The 19408-nt window shown below is 42.2% G+C and overlaps 1 protein-coding gene across 4 annotated transcripts in view; it reads right to left on the bottom strand.

The window, feature by feature from the left end:
• The window catches only part of zgc:103755 (uncharacterized protein LOC449988 homolog), a 202750-nt gene extending 184279 nt beyond the window's left edge, over window positions 1–18471 (bottom strand). For all 4 annotated transcript variants that reach the window (XM_060934732.1, XM_060934733.1, XM_060934734.1 and 1 more), the window contains exons 1-2: window positions 18368–18471; window positions 13340–13403 (exon numbers count right to left, since the gene is read on the bottom strand). The gene's annotated coding sequence lies outside the window, so the exon portion shown is untranslated. The remainder of the gene's footprint in view (window positions 1–13339; window positions 13404–18367) is intronic.
• Window positions 18472–19408: the final 937 nt, after the last annotated feature.

Here is a 19408-nt window from a genome sequence, read left to right as displayed (position 1 = left end):
CATATCTGGAACTGAGTTTAGATTTCGAACATTCGTACGATAAAACGTCCTGCATAGTCTCTTTATGATAAACGTCTTAATGCCACTTACCCGTGAGGTTATCAAGTAGACATTCTTCTTCGGAACCTTCCAGAGGTATAGTTGGGATACCCATCCCGCAACAAAATATTTATAAGCTTCCAGGCTCTTGTAAGCTTTGAGGGCTTTGCCAGTGTAACACGATTCACAATTAACGAGAAAATTGTAAATGTCGTGGTAGGCCAGATCGGGCAAATCGCCGGCACCGCAGCTCCGAATTTCCCTGAACAAGGATTGCAGCAAGTTGCACGGATCTGCAATCCCCAACCTGGAACACTTTTCCACGTAACGCTGCCTCACGTCACCTTCAAGATGCTGAACAAACTTGGACAAAGTTATCGCGCGATGTAGATGGGGTATTTTCCGAATTTTCTTGGGGATTACTGCCTGGATCCATTACGCTCGCACAAGGTAAACAATCCTGAAGCCGTCCAATATGGCGGAGTATACACGGACGGGTCACGTGACTGCACATCCTCTATAAGCATATAAGGTCTCGTACACACCAGCAAGCATTGCGAGACTACAAAAATGGCAGCGCCCTGTCGCCGAACGTAAACAAGCCGCGCAATCGCAAAACCGAATTTCTACGAAACGGAACGCGAAAAATCCGAAAAATAAACTTCTCCATTCGGAAAACTGGAGATTTTCGAGAGTTTTGTCAAACATCCGGATAAATCCGGAAGACTTTCATCTATAAACTTACTCTTTCATTTGACAGGCACCATTTTGTATCTAAATGCGCGTTTGAGAAGTCACGTGAGGTGTCGATAATAGTGATCACTTTCACCGGTGTCCACCATTATCGACACCCTGTGGAATTAAGTGACATTTACAACCGTTATGGATCGATCTCTGTGTAACATTGTTGAAGTAGATGAAGTACTTAAAAAAAAAAGTGCTGTAATTTATTATTTTTTTTCTGATTCATAACAGAATGGAATGTTTATAAAGTATTTGGAATCTTACTGCAATAAATAGAATTAGACCAGAATTAAATTCCTTGCATATATAAAAAAAAAAAACCACGCTTGAAATATTAAGATTTTTCTATTCCAGTCAGATTTTTTTTTCAGTTTGTTGTAAATATCTGGCACATATTACAATATCAGTGGACATTTTGGTTCAAGGAATGACATGCGACCTTTGACCTGGAGTTTCATGTGGTTACGATATCAATTCCCTGTTGACATTTATTGGTAAACGACAAAACTAGAAATTAATACAAACAACAACGAATGATTAACAAAATGCGATCTACGAAAATACTTAGAAAGTGGGTAGAAAGTGGAACAAAAAGATTTTCTGACGCAGGTTAAACATTATCAGTTCATTTCTTTACAAACATTAGAATCACTAACTCATTTACATAAAACACTGTCATCGATATATTTATATATAAAATATATTTTGTACTAAATATAAAAAAGTCTATGTAAAACAAATTTTAAATAAAAACTACGTTTTGTTAACTTAATACCACATACCCATTTTTTTTTTTTAAATAAATAATCATCTGGATGTCGATAATTGTGGAACGGTGTCGATAACTGTGGACAAAGGTGTCAATAATTGTGGAACAGTGTCAAGTGATCTGAAAGTAATCAGGAATCAATTCATTTTTTCCCAGTGAAAGTTTGAGTAACTATTCATGAACAATTTACTTATTGAAAGCCTTTTCTACTTTCGTACTTTTTTTTTCCTACTTTTGCCGCCGCTCTACGAATCAATTGTCTATTAGGAGAATCCTAAAGGCCTCTGCATGCTCTTGCGACAAGGCTTTCGCAGATAGCTTTTCGCAGACAGTTGTAATTTATCGTTGAGCGGGGAGTAATAGGCGTGTGCGATGTTATTCACCGGCACAACGCAAGGGGGCGTGAAGTCGCGAGGAGTAGTTGGTGGGTGTGGTTAGTGGAGTGTTTATCCTCCGGTTACTTATAATGACTAGAACTTTTTTTTTTTATAATGACTAGAACTGGAGTCGTATAGATATACTTCCTCAATCAACCGCTCTTCGTGCTGCTCCATCTTCGCTCGTGTTTTTAAAAATGCCGGTCGTGAAAACAAAACAAACCGGGAAAGTAGGGAAGTGGAAGTGCGTGTACAGCGGATGTAGAGTGGACCAATCAGAGCCCTCTTGTCTGCGGCGCTGTCTGCGAGGCTTCTGCGGTGGTCACAATTTTTGGGAGGTGCGCGCAGAGCGTCTGCGAAGGTGGGGGGGCTACGCAGACACTGTCTGCGACGCTATCTGCGAGGACTGGGTTGTCAGCATAAATTGGCCTTAAGTAATAAGTAAGTCAGTAATAAATATACGACACACCTGTACAGATTTATTTTACAAACATTTTTATAAACTGTTCAAAAATTATGCTTATGATTTAAACATGTACAATATTTTGTTAATTTACTCGAACCATAGAGGGTTTTTCCCCCCATTCTTTAAATGTACACTTGAAAAACACTTCGCAAAATATATTTTCATAGAAATCATTTACTTACTTATTTATTAACTTATTTATTATTTACTTGCTTTGTTAAATTTGTACAGCTCATTCTTTAGTTATTTCGGTTGAGCGTAAACCCATTCAATTCAAGTCACCAGACAAAAGGCTACTCTCTAAACGAAAAGAACTCAGTAATAAATATCATAACTTTCTTAATGCTGGTTTGTGATTGCCACCACTGGGATATTATTATTCGTATTATTTTATTTGCACACCTAAATCTGGAGAAGCATGAACAGTGAATAAGCTTGGACCACAAGTCCATATTAATTCCCCAAAACGTTAGCGATGCTGGCCAGATCAATACAACTATCCGCAAACACTCCGGTGACTCACCAATCCCAGACTCAAACTTGCTGCTTTCAGCTTCCTCCATAGACAGCTAAGCAAAAGGCACTGCAGTCGAGTTCGCCCAAGTATAAAAAGTGCCAGAGTGAATAAACTGACCTGTCTGATCTCCCCAGCCTCTTCCATTACCACTCTGTAATCAGTCACAACCACTGAGCTATTTATGGCTCACTGCTGCATTATTCCCCTTACTACAACACATTTGACTTACCACCTATAAACTAAGAGAACGTTATGTCCAAGTGAAACAAAACTCACACACGAGATGAATAGCATGCATTCAAAGAAAGTATGAATTCAGAAAGTAAAAGAGTTCGCTGGTTCATTTAAGCCTATTAATTAGCCTTGGATTTATTTCGAAATCAATGCTCGGGCTGTGCTTTGTGCAAACTATCATGCAATATCCCTTTCAGCTAGTATTGGGCAAAACTATTAACCATACAGAGCAAGGATTTATGATGAGAAACTCCATATTTTATTTATATTCTTCCTTTTCCAGGCATTAGCCTCGGTGCAATGTTTTATAAGTTATGAGTCTGGCTCAGTTATGGAATGAACTGCAAGTTAATAAGCAAATACTGCATAAAAAAAAAAAAAACAATATGATCAAACTAGGCTTGTGCACTGTAATGATATTACAGTCTCCAAACAATATTACGGTACATTATCATGATATCCAGTGACGTTAATTGCGGATTATTATTCGCCTACCTTACCAGACCTGCCAAACGCGACACATTCATTTTGAATAGGAGCTTTGTAAAAACATCGCCGCAATAAAACAAGAGATGAGCTAATCAACAAGTGAACGTGGAATAATCTGTGCAGGTGTTCTGACCTCTCGGATATTAACAGACACTTCCTGGAAGGCCCATCCCTTCCTTCCCTCCATCTCATACACATTCACTGTCTGCCATGGGAAACGGAGGATATTTTGAATACATTAAAAGGTAGACTGCCTTTCTGATTTTTCAAGCGTAGGTCATAAAAAGAATTTTCCCGACACTCAGTTATTTTTGTTTAGTGGACTGGAAGCTACTGAATTCGAACCACAGACTTCCAATAGAACAATTAATGAATTTAAGGCCACATGGCCCGAAATTCTCCGCTATTTTTTCCTGCTTCACCATGACCCAAATCAAGATACTACGTCATGCATTACGCAGTGGGCTTTCCCTGTTCACGCAAGGCATTGTGGGATACAAATTTGAAACAGGAGAGAAAAATGGAGGACGTGAGCGTGCAAATGAAACATGAAAGACCGACGACAGTAACGGAAAGAGAGAAGAAAAGACATTATGTTATATACGATGGAAAGGAAATGCAGGGCCAAACTAATAAATATGGGCGCTCAGTGCAGGGCTCTACAGTGCGCACGTTTCACTCGCATTTGCGAGCGAATTTTTCGGCATGCGAACGACGAAAAAAAAAAAAAACACGCATTCGTGCGAGGGCTTATTGCGGCCGACAATTTAGGAAAGCACTGAGCACAGACGCGACGAGTTTAACATTCTAAAATGTATCAAACGTTAAACTGCAAAGTATGTACTGTAAATCCAGCGCTGGATAGCCTACCTAATATAGTGTAATGAGTAACGGCCTGTATTGTTGTAAGTGTGTGTGTTCAGTGTTGTGTGTGTGTTCTGCCTGCGCCTTGCTCCCTGTCTGTAGTTGCATGCATTGCTTCTGTCTTGCACTGCGGTGGTTCCCATGGTAGCCGGGGTGTGTGTGGGTGTGTGTGTGTGTGTGTGTGTGTGTGTGTGTGTGTGTGTGTGTGTGTGTGAAAAAGTTAAATTTTTTTTGCCGTTCTGCCACATCTTTCTGTGATTGCCCCTCTTTCCCACGGTTGTATGTTGTGGGTGTGGCATAAGGTGGGAAAAGTGCTTTTTAGGGATTCATCAGATCATTCAACTGAGAGATAACTGAGAGCTGGTTCGGACCGAGCTGAGAAATATATTCGCTATGCAGAGAATAACGGCGTTTTTTTAAAAGCAATGATGGTGGAAACAAGAATAAAAGACCAGACGAGGAAGAAAGTGTAGTGAAGAAAGTTAGAACGACGAGAGAAGGTGCGGGAAAATTATATAATGAGATGGAAAGCAGGGCGGCACGGTGGTGTAGCGGTTAGCGCTGTCGCCTCACAGCAAGAAGGTCCTGGGTTTGAGCCCCGGGGCCGGCGAGGGCCTTTCTGTGTGGAGTTTGCATGTTCTCCCCGTGTCCGCGTGGGTTTCCTCCGGGTGCTCCGGTTTCCCCCACAGTCCAAAGACATGCAGGTTAGGTTAACTGGTGACTCTAAATTGAGCGTAGGTGTGAATGTGAGTGTGAATGGTTGTCTGTGTCTATGTGTCAGCCCTGTGATGACCTGGCGACTTGTCCAGGGTGAACCCCGCCTTTTGCCCGTAGTCAGCTGGGATAGGCTCCAGCTTGCCTGTGACCCTGTAGAAGGATAAAGCGGCTAGAGATAATGAGATGAGATGAGATGGAAAGCACACACCCCAGTGCAAACATTTAGATGGGAACATACAACACAGCAGAAAAACAAATAATATACAGTATATACAAATGGTGCATGTCACAACACAGCAGAAAAACAAAGAATATATATACAACTGGGCGTGTTGAGTTGCAGATGTTAATTGCACATTAGTTATAGAAACTCAGTTCAGCTACAAAACTCAGGATATTGCACTGTATTTGGTATTGTGTTGTATTGTGTATGGATGTAAAAGTGTAGAAATATAAATATAAAATATACAAAAGCTATAAAAACTAAAAAAAGTTGCTGTGTGAGGTTGCACTGTAATAAGTATTGCACTGTATCAGGTAAGTGTGAGAATATTGTCCTTTTAGGTCCTTGTTGGTGCATTGTTGCACCTGCCAGAAGTGGCATCAGTCAGTGCATGTAATTAGCCTTTTTCACATTACGTCACTTGCAGAAGAATCTCACATCCGTTTTCAGCCTTCTGAATGGAAGAAGAGGCGGCATGCTAATCTGCTGGCTAACAAGTAGCAACCATAGAAAGTCAGTAAACTTCCTTTCCAAAACAAGGCAGATAGGTGACTGGAATGGTTGCTAACAATACGTAATGATAAACAACAATGCGCAATATTATTATCAATCTTATCTGTGAATGACAGTTTTGTTAACATATGTTGCCGCCGTATACCTCTTCTTCCATTCAAAAGGCTGAAAACGGATACGAGTTCCCCTGCAAGTGACGTAATGTGAAAAAGGCTAATTGTTCAAGGTGGTTATGGCCTGTGGGAAAAAACTGTTTTTGAGTCTGTTGGTCCTTGCTTTGATGCACCTGTAACGCCTGCCTGAGGGCAGCAAGTCAAAGAACTCAGAGCCAGGGTGGGAGCTGTCCTTGATGATGTTGTTAGCTCTGCTGAGCTCTGCTCTCTGTTTAGCTACTGTTTGTTCATTCATTCAGTTGTTCGTTATTCATTTGTTTGTTCATTCATTCATTCGTTCTCAATTGAATTTTGCGTTTTATGTAGGGTGACCAGATTTCCCTAGTCTGAAGCCGGGACACTTTTGCGCGCGACCATGCTCGTGCACGCACACCTTTTTTTTTTTTACGTAAACGTGACACTCAGAGAGGTGCTCTTATCATTTTGTTGAAGCTCACATTTATCAACATCTCACATGAAATAAAACAAACAGGCATTTTGTTATCTAGTAGCATAGTGGTATACAGATCAGTTAAATTATGGTCAGACAACAGATATTGTAATGGCTGAGAATAGGCCAGGCTATGTCCATAGGCCAAATTTACACTGATCTATTTCACCTGTTTGTGAGAACACCAAGAAGAATGCATATGCACATGTAGGCTATATCTCTAAAATTGTATGCACTATAGCATGAACTTCAAAAGTAGATATGTGACCTCAACATAGCCTAGGTCAGAATCAACCTTACTAACCATTCCCCACAACTGAATGAATAAAGCAAGAAGATGTGGACAAAAGTGAACACTTTAATGGAAGGTGCAACAAGCTGTTCAACACAGCAATATGGCCAAACTGTCAGAATGGTATGTTAAACAGAATCCTTTTTTTTTTATTCACCTTGTTATCCCGAGATAACGATATAATTAATTCAGGATCTCGAGAAAACAAAACCGTTATTCCGAGATCTCGAGAAAACAAAACAATTATTTCATGATCTCGAGTAAACAGCTGAGAAATGGTTCATTCAGGTGCGCCAAGAGACTTGTGATATGCTGACTTTGGGGCTATTTCTCATTCTGTATAGACGCAACTTTGGTCATTAGAATGTCTGGAATAATCGATCACCTAATAAGGCAATATTTTGATCAGGGGTTGACACAGGGAGAGATTGCATTAAGTCTTTTAATAAGGGATAATTTCAAAATTAGTCCGCAGCACCTCCGCAGAAGACTGGCCCGGCTTCGTCTCTACCGACAGAGATACAGTGATCCAGCTGAAATCATGAAATAACTGTTTTGTTTTCTCGAGATCTCGAATTAGTTGTGTTGTTTTCTCGAGATCCTGAATTAATTATGTCGTTATCTCGGGATAACAAGGTGAATAAAAAAAGATTATATAAAGGGCCTCTCGCGGCTTCCGTAAATATACACTCAAACAAAACAGCAGTAAAGGAGGAGAGGGGCGACAGCCCGAGGAAAGCCCCCACAGGAGCGCACAGCATTTGCAGCATAGGCTACCCAACTCAATACAAGAACAAAGCACTTACAGTGTGTGCAGTCGGTTTCGTGCGCATTGTTCTGCACCTCTCGGAGGAAGGGGTAGGTGCCCTGTAAATCTTTGGAAAAGGTACATTTTCTTTTCGGCATAATTGCTGCGGCATTACTGCTGCTAGCTGCTAGACAAAGAACATTCGTGCCAGTTAATGTTTATTTTATTGTTGCATGGCAACACGTTCTGTTGTCTGGAATAATGTGGCTAAATAAACACCCATGCCACAGGGCCAGGGGGCAGTAACCAGGAAAGTTTGCAATTCCTGTCAATTCATCAAAATAGTAAATGCAGACATTTCTCCGCTAATGATTCCCACGCTGCTCAGTCGCAAACGTCGCGAGTGGCGAAAACCGGGACGTATCCGTGTCCCGACAGACTTTTGTCGGGACTCGGGACACACAACCCCAAATCGGGACTGTCCCGGTAAAACCGGGACGTCTGGTCACCCTAGTTTTATGTGTTGGTGTGTCTAAGGTTTGCGCTACAATCTCATCTCATCTCATTATCTGTAGCCGCTTTATCCTTCTACAGGGTCGCAGGCAAGCTGGAGCCTATCCCAGCTGACTACGGGCGAAAGGCGGGGTACACCCTGGACAAGTCGCCAGGTCATCACAGGGCTGATACATAGACACAGACAACCATTCACACCTACGGTCAATTTAGAGTCACCAGTTAACCTAACCTGCATGTCTTTGGACTGTGGGGGAAACCGGAGCACCCGGAGGAAACCCACGCGGACACGGGGAGAACATGCAAACTCCGCACAGAAAGGCCCTCGCCGGCCACGGGGCTCGAACCCAGGACCTTCTTGCTGTGAGGCGACAGCGCTAACCACTACACCACCGTGCCGCCTGCGCTACAATAAACCTTCAAAATGAAAACCTACTTGTGCTTGTGCCCCCATTTTTTTCCCTGTGCTCCTAAAATTTTTAACTTAGGAGCACGTGTGCTCCTGAAAAAAAAAGTTAGTGTACAGCCCTGGCTCAGTGAGCACCTCGGTGTGATCGGCTCTTCGTTTAGCGACAGAATGATGGAACTGTCAGTGCACGCTCAAAGGTAAACCTGTAGATGGCAGTAATGCAACACTGTGGATGCCAGCTGCCGTAAAACCCAAAAGAAGGTGGTGGTAAACCTGTGCATGTGCACACGGACTTCCTCTGTTTGCTTGACTGCGCGAAACAAGTAATTATTTGCTTGGGAATCCTCTCAGATTAAATAACTTCCCAGCCACAGTATGGCCTGATATTTTTTTGAGATATTACAAAAATAAACATGTATCATAATTATCAAATTTCAGAGGAATCTAAATTTCACTGATTTTATGAAATCAAAAGGCCGTCTCGCTTTAATGTAAAATAAAGTCTATCAATGTATATTCATCTAGCTAACATTAGACAAGCATATATTTAACATCATCCATCCATTATTTATACATACACCGCTTATCCGTCAGGGTCTCAAGGAACCTGGAGTCAGCCAATCTCAGATGACTTTGGGCGAGAGACGGGGTTCACCCCAGCAGGTCGCCAATCTATCTCAGGGCTGATACAGAGACGAACAACTATTCACACTCGTATTCACAACTATTGGGCAATTTAGAGTAACCAGTTGACCTGATCCGAATGTCTTTGGACTGTGGGAGGAAACTGGAGGCACAGGGAGAACGTGCAAACTCCACACAGAAAGGCCCCAGTCAGCCACAAGGTTTGAACACAAAAGCAATACCCAGAAGCAATACCTCTTCATAATATCTTTGCATGTAGTGTTGCGGAAGCACTCTTTCGCATTCTCTCGAGTCGGGATTCTGAAAGAAATCCTAACTGATCAGGCGCCACCTTCATGTCACATACACGATGTGAACTGTACAAATTATGAGGGATTAAAAGGATTTGTACCAGTGTTTTACAGGATGGACTGGTAGAATGATTTAATCAAAAGCTTAAAAATATGATTCATAAGTTCATTCACAGGGATGCTAGAAACTGGGATAAGTGGCTAGACCCTCTGTTGTTCACAGTGCACAAGGTCCCATAAGCCTCCACCAGGTTTTCCCCATTTGAATTGTTTTATGAGCACGAGACCCGTGGCATTTTGGACATCATTAAAAACTGAGAGGAGGGACCGTTCTTTAGTACGTTCTTGACCTGAGGGCAAAACTCCACGCACTGAGTCACATAACCCAGGAGAATTTGCTACAGGTGCAAGAACATCAATCCTGCTTGTACAATGGAGGAACACAGCTAAGGAAATTTGCACTGGGAGTTAAAGTGCTCATTTTATTACCTACGTATAGCTCAAAATTACTCACAAATTGGCAAGGACCCTTTGAGGTCACACAGCGAATTGGGGAAGTCGACTATGAGGTCAGGCACAAGGATGGGAGATGCACATCAAATTTACCACCTCAAGCTCCTGAAACAATGGAGAGAGGAGGTTCCTGTGGCTCTGGCAATGGTAGTTCCCGAGAGGGCAAAGTTGAGACCAGAACTAAGTCCAGAAGGTGTGGCTCAATTCACCTGGTCACCTGTGGAGACCGCCTCTCACCATCCCAGAGAGTAAAGGTTATCGAGTTGCAGGAGGAATCCTGCAATGTGTTTTCACCCTTTCCCGGGCACACTAACCTCACAGACCACCACATGGAGACTCCCCCAGGGTGGTGGTGTGCTGCTACCCATATCGGCTCCCCGAACACAAGAAAAACGTGGTTCAGGATGAACTCAAGTCAATGCTCAACATGGGGTTAACTGAAGAGTCGCACAGCAATTGGAGCAGCCCAGTGGTCTTACCTACCAAAACCGACGGGACAGTCCAGTTCAGTGTAGACGATAAAAAAGTCAATGTGGTGTCTATACCGTATTTGATGCATATCCAATGCCTCGCATTGATGAGCTGCTCGATCGGTTAGGTGTGGCTCACTTTTATTCAACACTGTATCTGACAAAGGGATATTGGCAGATCCCTTTGACTCAATTATCCTGTGAAAAAAAACAGCCTTTTCCACTCTGTTTGACTGACACCAATTTGTCACTCTTCCTTTTGAGTTGTTTGAGGCCCCAGTGACATTCCAGCGTCTCATGGACAAAATCCTCCATCCCCACGGTGCGTATGCCACTGCGTATTTAGATGACATTATTATTTATAGTAATGATTGGCAGCAGCATTTACAACCTCTAAGGGCTGTCCTGAGGTTGCTGACGTGCACGGGACTCAAGGCAAACCTGAAGAAGTGTGCAACTGTGCGGGTGGAAATAGAGTATTTGGGCTTCCATTTGGGTCATGGGCAGGCACGTCCTCAAATTGATAAGACTGCAGCAATTACGGCCTGTCCGAGACCTAAGACCAAAAAGGGGGTGAGGCAGTTCCTGGGACTTGCTGGCTATTATAGGCGGGTCATGCCTAATTTTTCAGACGTCACCAGGCCACTGACTGACCTCATCAGATCCAGTCCAGTAGGCAGAGCCATGCCAAAGGGCTTTTGCTCAAGTTAAAGCAATTTTGTGTGGGGGCCCGCTGTTGCATTCACCTGACTTTTCTCTTCCTTCTGTTTTATAGACCAACGCGTCAGAGAGAGGGCTGTGGGCAGTTTTGTCCCTGGTGCTGTACATCAGCTACAAGCTCTCGATGCAAGAGTCAAATTATAGCACCATAGTGAAGGAGTGTTTGGCCATCAAGTGGGCAGCCCTCACTCTCCAGTACTATTTGCTAGGATGCCCTTTCACCCTCTGTTCCGATCCTGCCCCGTTCTAGTGGCTCCACCGCATAAATGATGCCAACATATGGATCACTCATTGATTTCTAGCCCTTCATGTTTGAGGTGGTCTACAGGCCAGGGGCACAGATGTTGATGGCAGATTACTTCTCCCGTCAGGGTGGGGAGTCAGCTGCAGGCTGGATGGCTCCCCGGCCTGACTCGCGTGGTGGGGATATGTGGCAGCGAGGGTGTGGTCGAGCTTCGGCTGTGTAAGGTGAGGAGTCAGGTTGAACCAGCAGGTAATGTGACAAGTTACACCTGTGTCTAATTACTGGCTGTCTATTAATGTGTGTCTCTGTGTGTCTTTCAGAAGGCAAGTCATGAGAGAGAGCCATGTTCCCAAACACATGTGGTGTGTGTATCAGCAGTCACTGAAAAGTGAAAAAAATAGAATAAACAATAAAAAAGGGCCTGTACCATGAAGAATGCCTCCCAGTTCCTCATACCCGTATATCCCAGCACAGAAAGTGTCATGACAATAAATCCAATCATGGAGAAAAAGATGTTCAAATACTGTAAAGTCAGCGTCTTGCACTTTCTTGTTTAAGGATTTGTGTGGAATACAGTGTGGAACTGTATCATTTCTGACTGAGTATATATGAGTACCTGGTTCCAATTGAGTACTTCACTCATATTTACCAATGAGAACTGATGAAATGGCTTGAGAGAACAATGAGGAAAATGTTTACACGAGTGGTGTATCTTGAGTCGACAGACACTCTCGTGCCATCAAACGCTCCACAGTTCCACACCCAACAGCGTCACCAAAGTGCGCTCTTGGCAGTGCAGCAAAGGGCTTTAGGGCACCATTTTGGGTAGGATGCATGGCTACAGCTGTGTCAAATTTCAGAAGCATCATGAAACAGGTTCTAAACAGGTCTTGAAAATGTACTCAGTTTTTGATAAATGGTTTGCAAAATGGTTTGAAGCTGTTACTGTCCCCATCATGCATGTTATGACAGCTATAAACAGTCATTCCCTCACCAGCCTCACTCGTTTTCTCATTTTTGAAGTTAATGAGACAAAAAAAACCAAGATCGACTGTGAGCTACTGCTCACTTACATATCCCCCACTCTCGCTTATATCAGAATAGGACACTTATCATGAATATTGACATCAACAAATAATGAACCCTGAAACAAGTAAGTAAAGAGCAGTGTCTCTCCCCAGGGATTTCAAACAGCATCCTGGTAAACTGTCATTTTGAAATAGCATTTTGCTTCTTAAAATAGCATCAAAATCCACCCTGTGTGTTTCATAAATACATTCAGTCGGTAAACAGGAAGTTGATGTGCGACAGACCTGAAAACGGTATACACGGTATCGAAGTGGCTATGATTTGTGGTTGCTGAGAAAAAGGGTGTTTCGGACAGACGGAGACACAGAGATACGGACGGACGGACAGAGGTAAACCAGTACGGAGCGGGGTTATAATAAAAAAAAAAAAACCCACATGAGATAAAAATAAACAACCTCAAAAGGTACTACTTGACCTCTGACTGTTCCTTTCATAAACGTCAAACAAATGTCTCCTTTTAGAAAACTAAACTAATCTAAATTATAACCTGTTTATCTGTAGCCTTGGATGACGTGGATCATCCACCAATTCCCTGTGAAATTATTTTTACGATAGAAACGATGACATTAGAACGGAATGCACCTGTTACGTGAATTTCAGCCAACAGTAGTTTCAGAGCTGCTGTTAGAGAAAATTAATCACCCATCTGAGCAATCGGATTTGAGAATTTAACGGCACTGTGGTATAAATAGATTTTAACATTGATCTAAAAAGTCTTCATCTGGTGTCTTGTTTGGCGGCGTGCCGAGAGGCAGAGTACGTTCCAGAAAAAGCACAGAACAGATGTCCTAAAGCAGACCAGCTACTCCATGTCATAACAGAGTCAACTAATGATTTCAATCTTCACATACCGTGAGCAGATCTTCATCATAGTATACTGGATGCAACGTCTGTTTATTGACCAAGCCACTGGACCTAAGAAGCAAATGTACAAAATATAAAAGACATGTATAGCGTTATACTAATGTGCTCTTAATATTGCTCATAGTGCCATTTGTTTTGGAGAACTGTTTTGTGCTTTCAAACACAGAATGCATCATCTCGAGCTAGTGCAGCCAGTGTTTTAGTGGACCTAGTGCATGCTGAAATGTATATGTAATAATCATCCAGCATGGATTAATGATCATGACTTTCACATCTTAACCTATTGATGACATCAGTGATTAAAAGGTTACAATTAACAGTGTTATAGTCGAGTCACTAAACCTCGAGTCTGAGTCCAGTCTCGAGTCCCCAGTGTTCAAGTCCGAGTCACGAAAGAAAATTTCGAGTTGGGTCCAAGTTGAGTTCACTATTGATCCGAGTCGAGTCTGAGAACAGGACTCCAACTGCACCATCTGACGGTGGCTGTTGCTGCCTTTATGTGAAAGTGTCTCTGCTACTGTGTTGGACTAACGTTCCTGCTCGACTGCCCCATTTTAGTTAACAGGCTACAGATAAAAAGCTTGTTCATCGCTCAGCAAGCCACGCCCACTATCAACAGGGCAATGAACATAGCGTGTCACTTCCTTCTCTGGGTGGAGTCTTACCAAATGACGATTGAAGTTCGAGGTCGTCCCCGTCGTCTCCTCGATAGTTCTTCTACATATGGAACACATAGCAGTGCATTTTTTCCCACTGCACGAGAAATCTGTATAAACAAAGTGGACAATCCTAGGGGCGTCTCTCCAGGCATTTTAGCGCCATTAACGTTAGTTTGTTCCTGAACATGATGTATGAACAGGTGAACGTGCATTCTCTTGCACCAAATTAGTATAAAAATTAATGTAGATATAAATATCTTATGCCAAATTATTATGGCATGTTACAAAAAAATTAAGAAAAGATCCCAGTCCTCGTCTCCAATTTACAAGTCAGAATGCAGTCGGAGTCCGAGTCAAGTCATGAGTCCTTAAAATTAAGGCACAAATCAGACTCGAGTCCGAGTCCTGGACTTGAGTACTACAAGCCTGACAATTAACATGCCTTTATAATTAACGTGTCTACTTTGGTTTTGTACACAAGATTTATTTAAGATTTATACAATCAAATTCTGAACTGAGTGAGTTGAGCACATTAATTAGAGATGAAGTTCGAAATTCCAAAGAGTATGATGCAGCAGCGCTTTAGTCAGTCTGGTTCTTTCACCTCCTCGACTGAACACTGTTCTCAAACAGAAAACTCTCGAGTTTCAATGTTCGTGTCAATACCACGATAAACACAATTATGCTGGTCAGTTCATACATCATTAATTATTCTATCCACATTCACTGGATATGAGCAATCATGCACTCTGATTGGTTACTCTATTACTAGAATATCAGCTCATATACCGTGAGTAGAAAAAACAAAATGGCAGAGCGTGTTGCTGAACCAACCGAGGATGAAATAAAAACTCTACTTGAAAACAAAGCCCCCCCCCAAAAAATTTAGCAAGTATTTAAAAGGAAGAGAAATCACAAAACGAATATACCCCTCCGTTCCATAATCCACCCCAGACAGTGGCGGTAATGCACCTTTAAAGTTGGTTTGCCAGCCGCCAAAAACCCTAAAAAAAAAAAAAGAAAACAAAAAAAAAAGCAACAAAATATGGAATAAAAGTACAGGTAGTCGTCGACTTACGTGACTTACGACCGATCGACTTTACGACCGTCTGGTTATGACTGGCAAGTGTTTCCCAGCTGAGCTAGCTGAGTGTACGACCGTTTCCGCCCCAGCTCCCGGCAGCGCCTCTCGCCGCGTACAACAGTTTCCGCCCCAGCTCCAGGCACATGCGCAGTCTCCCTCGCGCACTCCATCATACAGTTTCCGCCCCAGCTCCTGGTTTATGAAACGAGCAAATGCTCCCGCCAGCCCGAGCGCTGCAACAGCTGATGATGACATAGACGACCCACAGCCAAGCACCAGTGATGCCAGCGGTCACTAAGTTTTGTATTTTGCTATGTTTTACATTTGTATTTTGCTATGTTTCACATTTGTATTTTGCTATGTTTCAAACTAAAAATGTTTTCTATTTTTCACACCTGTATTTCGTATTTTTTGTTTTGCACATATTAAACGAATTGTACTGTACGCAGTGTAGTATGCAGTGTTTGACTTAAACCAAATAATGAGCCAAGGTAATGAAATAAGAAAATGTTGATAAAATAAGACTTTAAGATGATTACAATATCATTACAAATCACAATATACTTACGTTCATTTACCGTAGGCCGACTTACGACCAGATCGGTTTACGACCAGTCAGTCGTAACCAAACGCAGTCGTAAGTCGACGACTACCTGTATTTGATGGTAAGAACGTAGCTTTTTTTATTTTTCAAGCATTATTATTATTATCATTATTGCATTTTTCTCAAATTACTACTGTCATTTTGCCAGTCTGTTTACATTCAAAGCAGAAATTATTTGGTCGGACGTTTTGTATAAAAGTTTTTATTTATCGAATTTGCAAAAAATAAAAATAAAATGCTACGTTTCTTAAAACCAAATGAATGTGGACAGAATAAAACAGTTAAGCCTCGGTCACAACTGGCCGTACGTGCTCCTACGGCCGGTCTACGTGCAAAAAACGCAAGAAACGCACGGAGGGCGCGCGTGCGACGTGCTGATTTTCGAGCCGTAGGCCGGTCGCAGAGGTTCTTTGTCGTGTCAAACAAACTCTACGGGTGCTTACGTTTTTTTTCAGGTTGCAAGACAAACTTACGGCCAACGTGCGTCTTTCTCCACGAACAAAAAAAACGCAGCGATTTGGGAAACGCCAAAAATCGCACAGCCAAAAAAATTGTACGTCCGGTTGTGACCTAGGCTTAACTCCACTCAATCTCAGCGTTACGCGCCTTGTCAGCTATCAGCTCACGTACGACTCGATTTCGTGAAATAATTGTTATGGGTTGTTTTACAATCAGGGTACAAAGTTTGTGTCATAGGGGTCCAAAATTCAAATTGATTCAAACTGGTTCTTGTACCAGTTTTTAAGTGAAGGACAAGTTAAAGAACAGATTTCAGGTAATTTTTTGACGCGTGAGTATGGTAGTTTTGTGTAATCTGCTATAAGATAAAGAAGATTAAGTGTAGCTTGAAGCAGGGCTGGGAGAAACAAATGAAGTGATTCTCGGAGAGGACATTTTTTTTTGACAATTCAGAATCCACTACTTCCATAGTGCTTTTAAATATAAGGCTGTAAGCTTTGTGTTAGTTGCCTAATATTTATGTCCCAATATCTTGACCACATTTTAGGATGAAAATAATCATTTTAGATATGTTATTTTATATTGAAAAATTAGCTGTCTCGGAGAGGACTTTTTTTGACACAGTTACATACTAATTTGATCAAAACAGTCTGAAAACTTACCGGCATTCAACATTAAAACTTAACTATGTTACCAATGATATGGAACCAAATATGTGTTTTATGGTATAAAGAATGATTTAAGTGCATCCCTTTTGGAGCTACCTGTGGTCAAAAAAGCACTTTTTCTAAATGATATGAGTAATTTTGCTAAATATATGACATATTGCCATACATTCACCAAAAATAACGTTATCACCAAATTTTTTTTGCATGGTAAATAGAGCTATCACAGGGCTACAATAAACAACCAAGTTTATTTAGTCAAGCCTTTTGATATTGAAGATAATAAGTGTTCAATGTGATTTTTAGCTTGCGTACCCTGATTGTAAAACAACCCTTAACTAGCTGAGTTGAGTCTCTGTTGTACCTCAGTGCAACTACACTGTATTCTGTAATTCTACACTGTATTCAAATGAGGATGGGTTCCCTTTTGAGTCTGGTTCCTCTCGAGGTTTCTTCCTCATGTCGTCTGAGGGAGTTTTTCCTTGCCACCGTCGCCACAGGCTTGCTCATTGGGGATAGATTAGGGATAAAATTAGCTCATGTTTTAAGTCGTTCAAATTCTGTAAAGCTGCTTTGCAACAATGTTTATTGTTAAAAGCGCTGTACAAATAAACTTGATTTGATTTGATATTCTGGGATTTGCTGTGTCTATTATTCTCATTAATGGGACATTGAAAATGGCGAGCTTGGAAAAAAATTATTTTGCATTTTTGTTTTGGGGAACTAATGACAAAATATAACCCGGCAAGAAGGTCCTGGGTTCGAGCCCCGGGGCCGGCGAGGGCCTTTCTGTGTGGAGTTTGCATGTTCTCCCCGTGTCCGCGTGGGTTTCCTCCGGGTGCTCCGGTTTCCCCCACAGTCCAAAGACATGCAGGTTAGGTTAACTGGTGACTCTAAATTGACCGTAGGTGTGAATGTGAGTGTGAATGGTTGTCTGTGTCTGCCCTGTGATGACCTGGCGACTTGTCCAGGGTGTACCCCGCCTTTCGCCCGTAGTCAGCTGGGATAGGCTCCAGCTTGCCTGCGACCCTGTAGAACAGGATAAAGCGGCTACAGATAATGAGATGAGGTGTGTGTCACTGAAAGTAAACATCACAGTAAATGTCCCCCTGTGACATCATGTGTCACACAACCACTGCTTTCCCTCAGGAATAACAAAAATACACCATGAACAAACAAATCAAGATCAGGATCACGAAGCACATGACCAGGATTTTTATCTGAACCTGTTTGGTGTGTTTCAGGGTGGACTTTCCCTTTAACAGGAATGCATTAGATGATGCTGATGTGCTCATCAGGGCCTAAACTGCACCAGGTTCATCACTAAATCCCTTGCAATGCACATCACACAGGCACAAGGACGTGATCCTGCAGAAGCACACGGTGTTATTTTAGGACGCAGTGTAGTTTGACTCCAAAGCACCTGCAGCATCACTTCAATATTTAAACAGGTGATTCTTGACGCTGTAACCAATAGCAACCAGCAGCAGCTTTAACGCGAGCTAACGAGCTTCACATCTCGGAGCAAGAAAAGGGCCAAATACCTGCGTGTTCATGCGGAAGAACCGAGTTCGGACTCCAGAGCTCTAATGGTCATAATGAGGAGCTCATTTCTCTCTCTCTCTCCTCCTTCTCCTCCCCCTCCTTCTCCTTCTCTACCCTGCAGACGGTTTGTTCACATCCACTTCCGCATAGGATGACGCAGACAATACGTCAGCGACAATCTCCGCCCACATCAGGGTTGCCAGAATCTTAGCTCCTGTTGTGTGTGTGGGGGGTTTTCGAATGGCTGTTGCTAATATGGGTTAAATTCAGCTTTATATTCAAAAGTTTGGGGTCACTTTGAAATGTCCTTATTTTTGAAAGAAAAGCACTGTTCTTTTCAATGAAGATCACTTTAAACTAATCAGAAATCCACTCTATACATTGCTAATGTGGTAAATGACTATTCTAGCTGCAAATGTCTGGTTTTTGGTGCAATATCTCCATAGGTGTATAGAGGCCCATTTCCAGCAACTCTCACTCCAGTGTTCTAATGGTACAATGTGTTTGCTCATTGCCTCAGAAGGCTAATGGATGATTAGAAAACCCTTGTACAATCATGTTAGCACAGCTGAAAACAGTTGAGCTCTTTAGAGAAGCTATAAAACTGACCTTCCTTTGAGCAGATTGAGTTTCTGGAGCATCACATTTGTGGGGTCGATTAAATGCTCAAAATGGCCAGAAAAAATGTCTTGACTATATTTTCTATTCATTTTACAACTTATGGTGGGAAATAAAAGTGTGACTTTTCATGGAAAACACAAAATTGTCTGGGTGACCCCAAACTTTTGAACGGTAGTGTATATTTATCGATTCCCCTGCCTTAAAGTAAAGTAGGGTGACCAGATGTCCCGGTTTTACCGGGACAGTCCCGATTTGGGGTTGTGTTTCCCGAGTCCCGACAAAAGTCTGTCAGGACACGGATATGTCCCGGTTTTCGCCACTCGCGACGTTTGCGACTGAGCAGCGTGGAAATCATTAGCGGAGAAATGTCTGCATTTACTATTTTGATGAATTGACCGGAATCGCAAACTTTCCTGGTT

The sequence above is a fragment of the Neoarius graeffei genome, chromosome 11, assembly GCF_027579695.1.
Source record: "Neoarius graeffei isolate fNeoGra1 chromosome 11, fNeoGra1.pri, whole genome shotgun sequence".
NCBI classification, from domain to species: Eukaryota; Metazoa; Chordata; class Actinopteri; order Siluriformes; family Ariidae; genus Neoarius; species Neoarius graeffei.
This window is presented reverse-complemented; position numbering and strand designations above follow the sequence as displayed.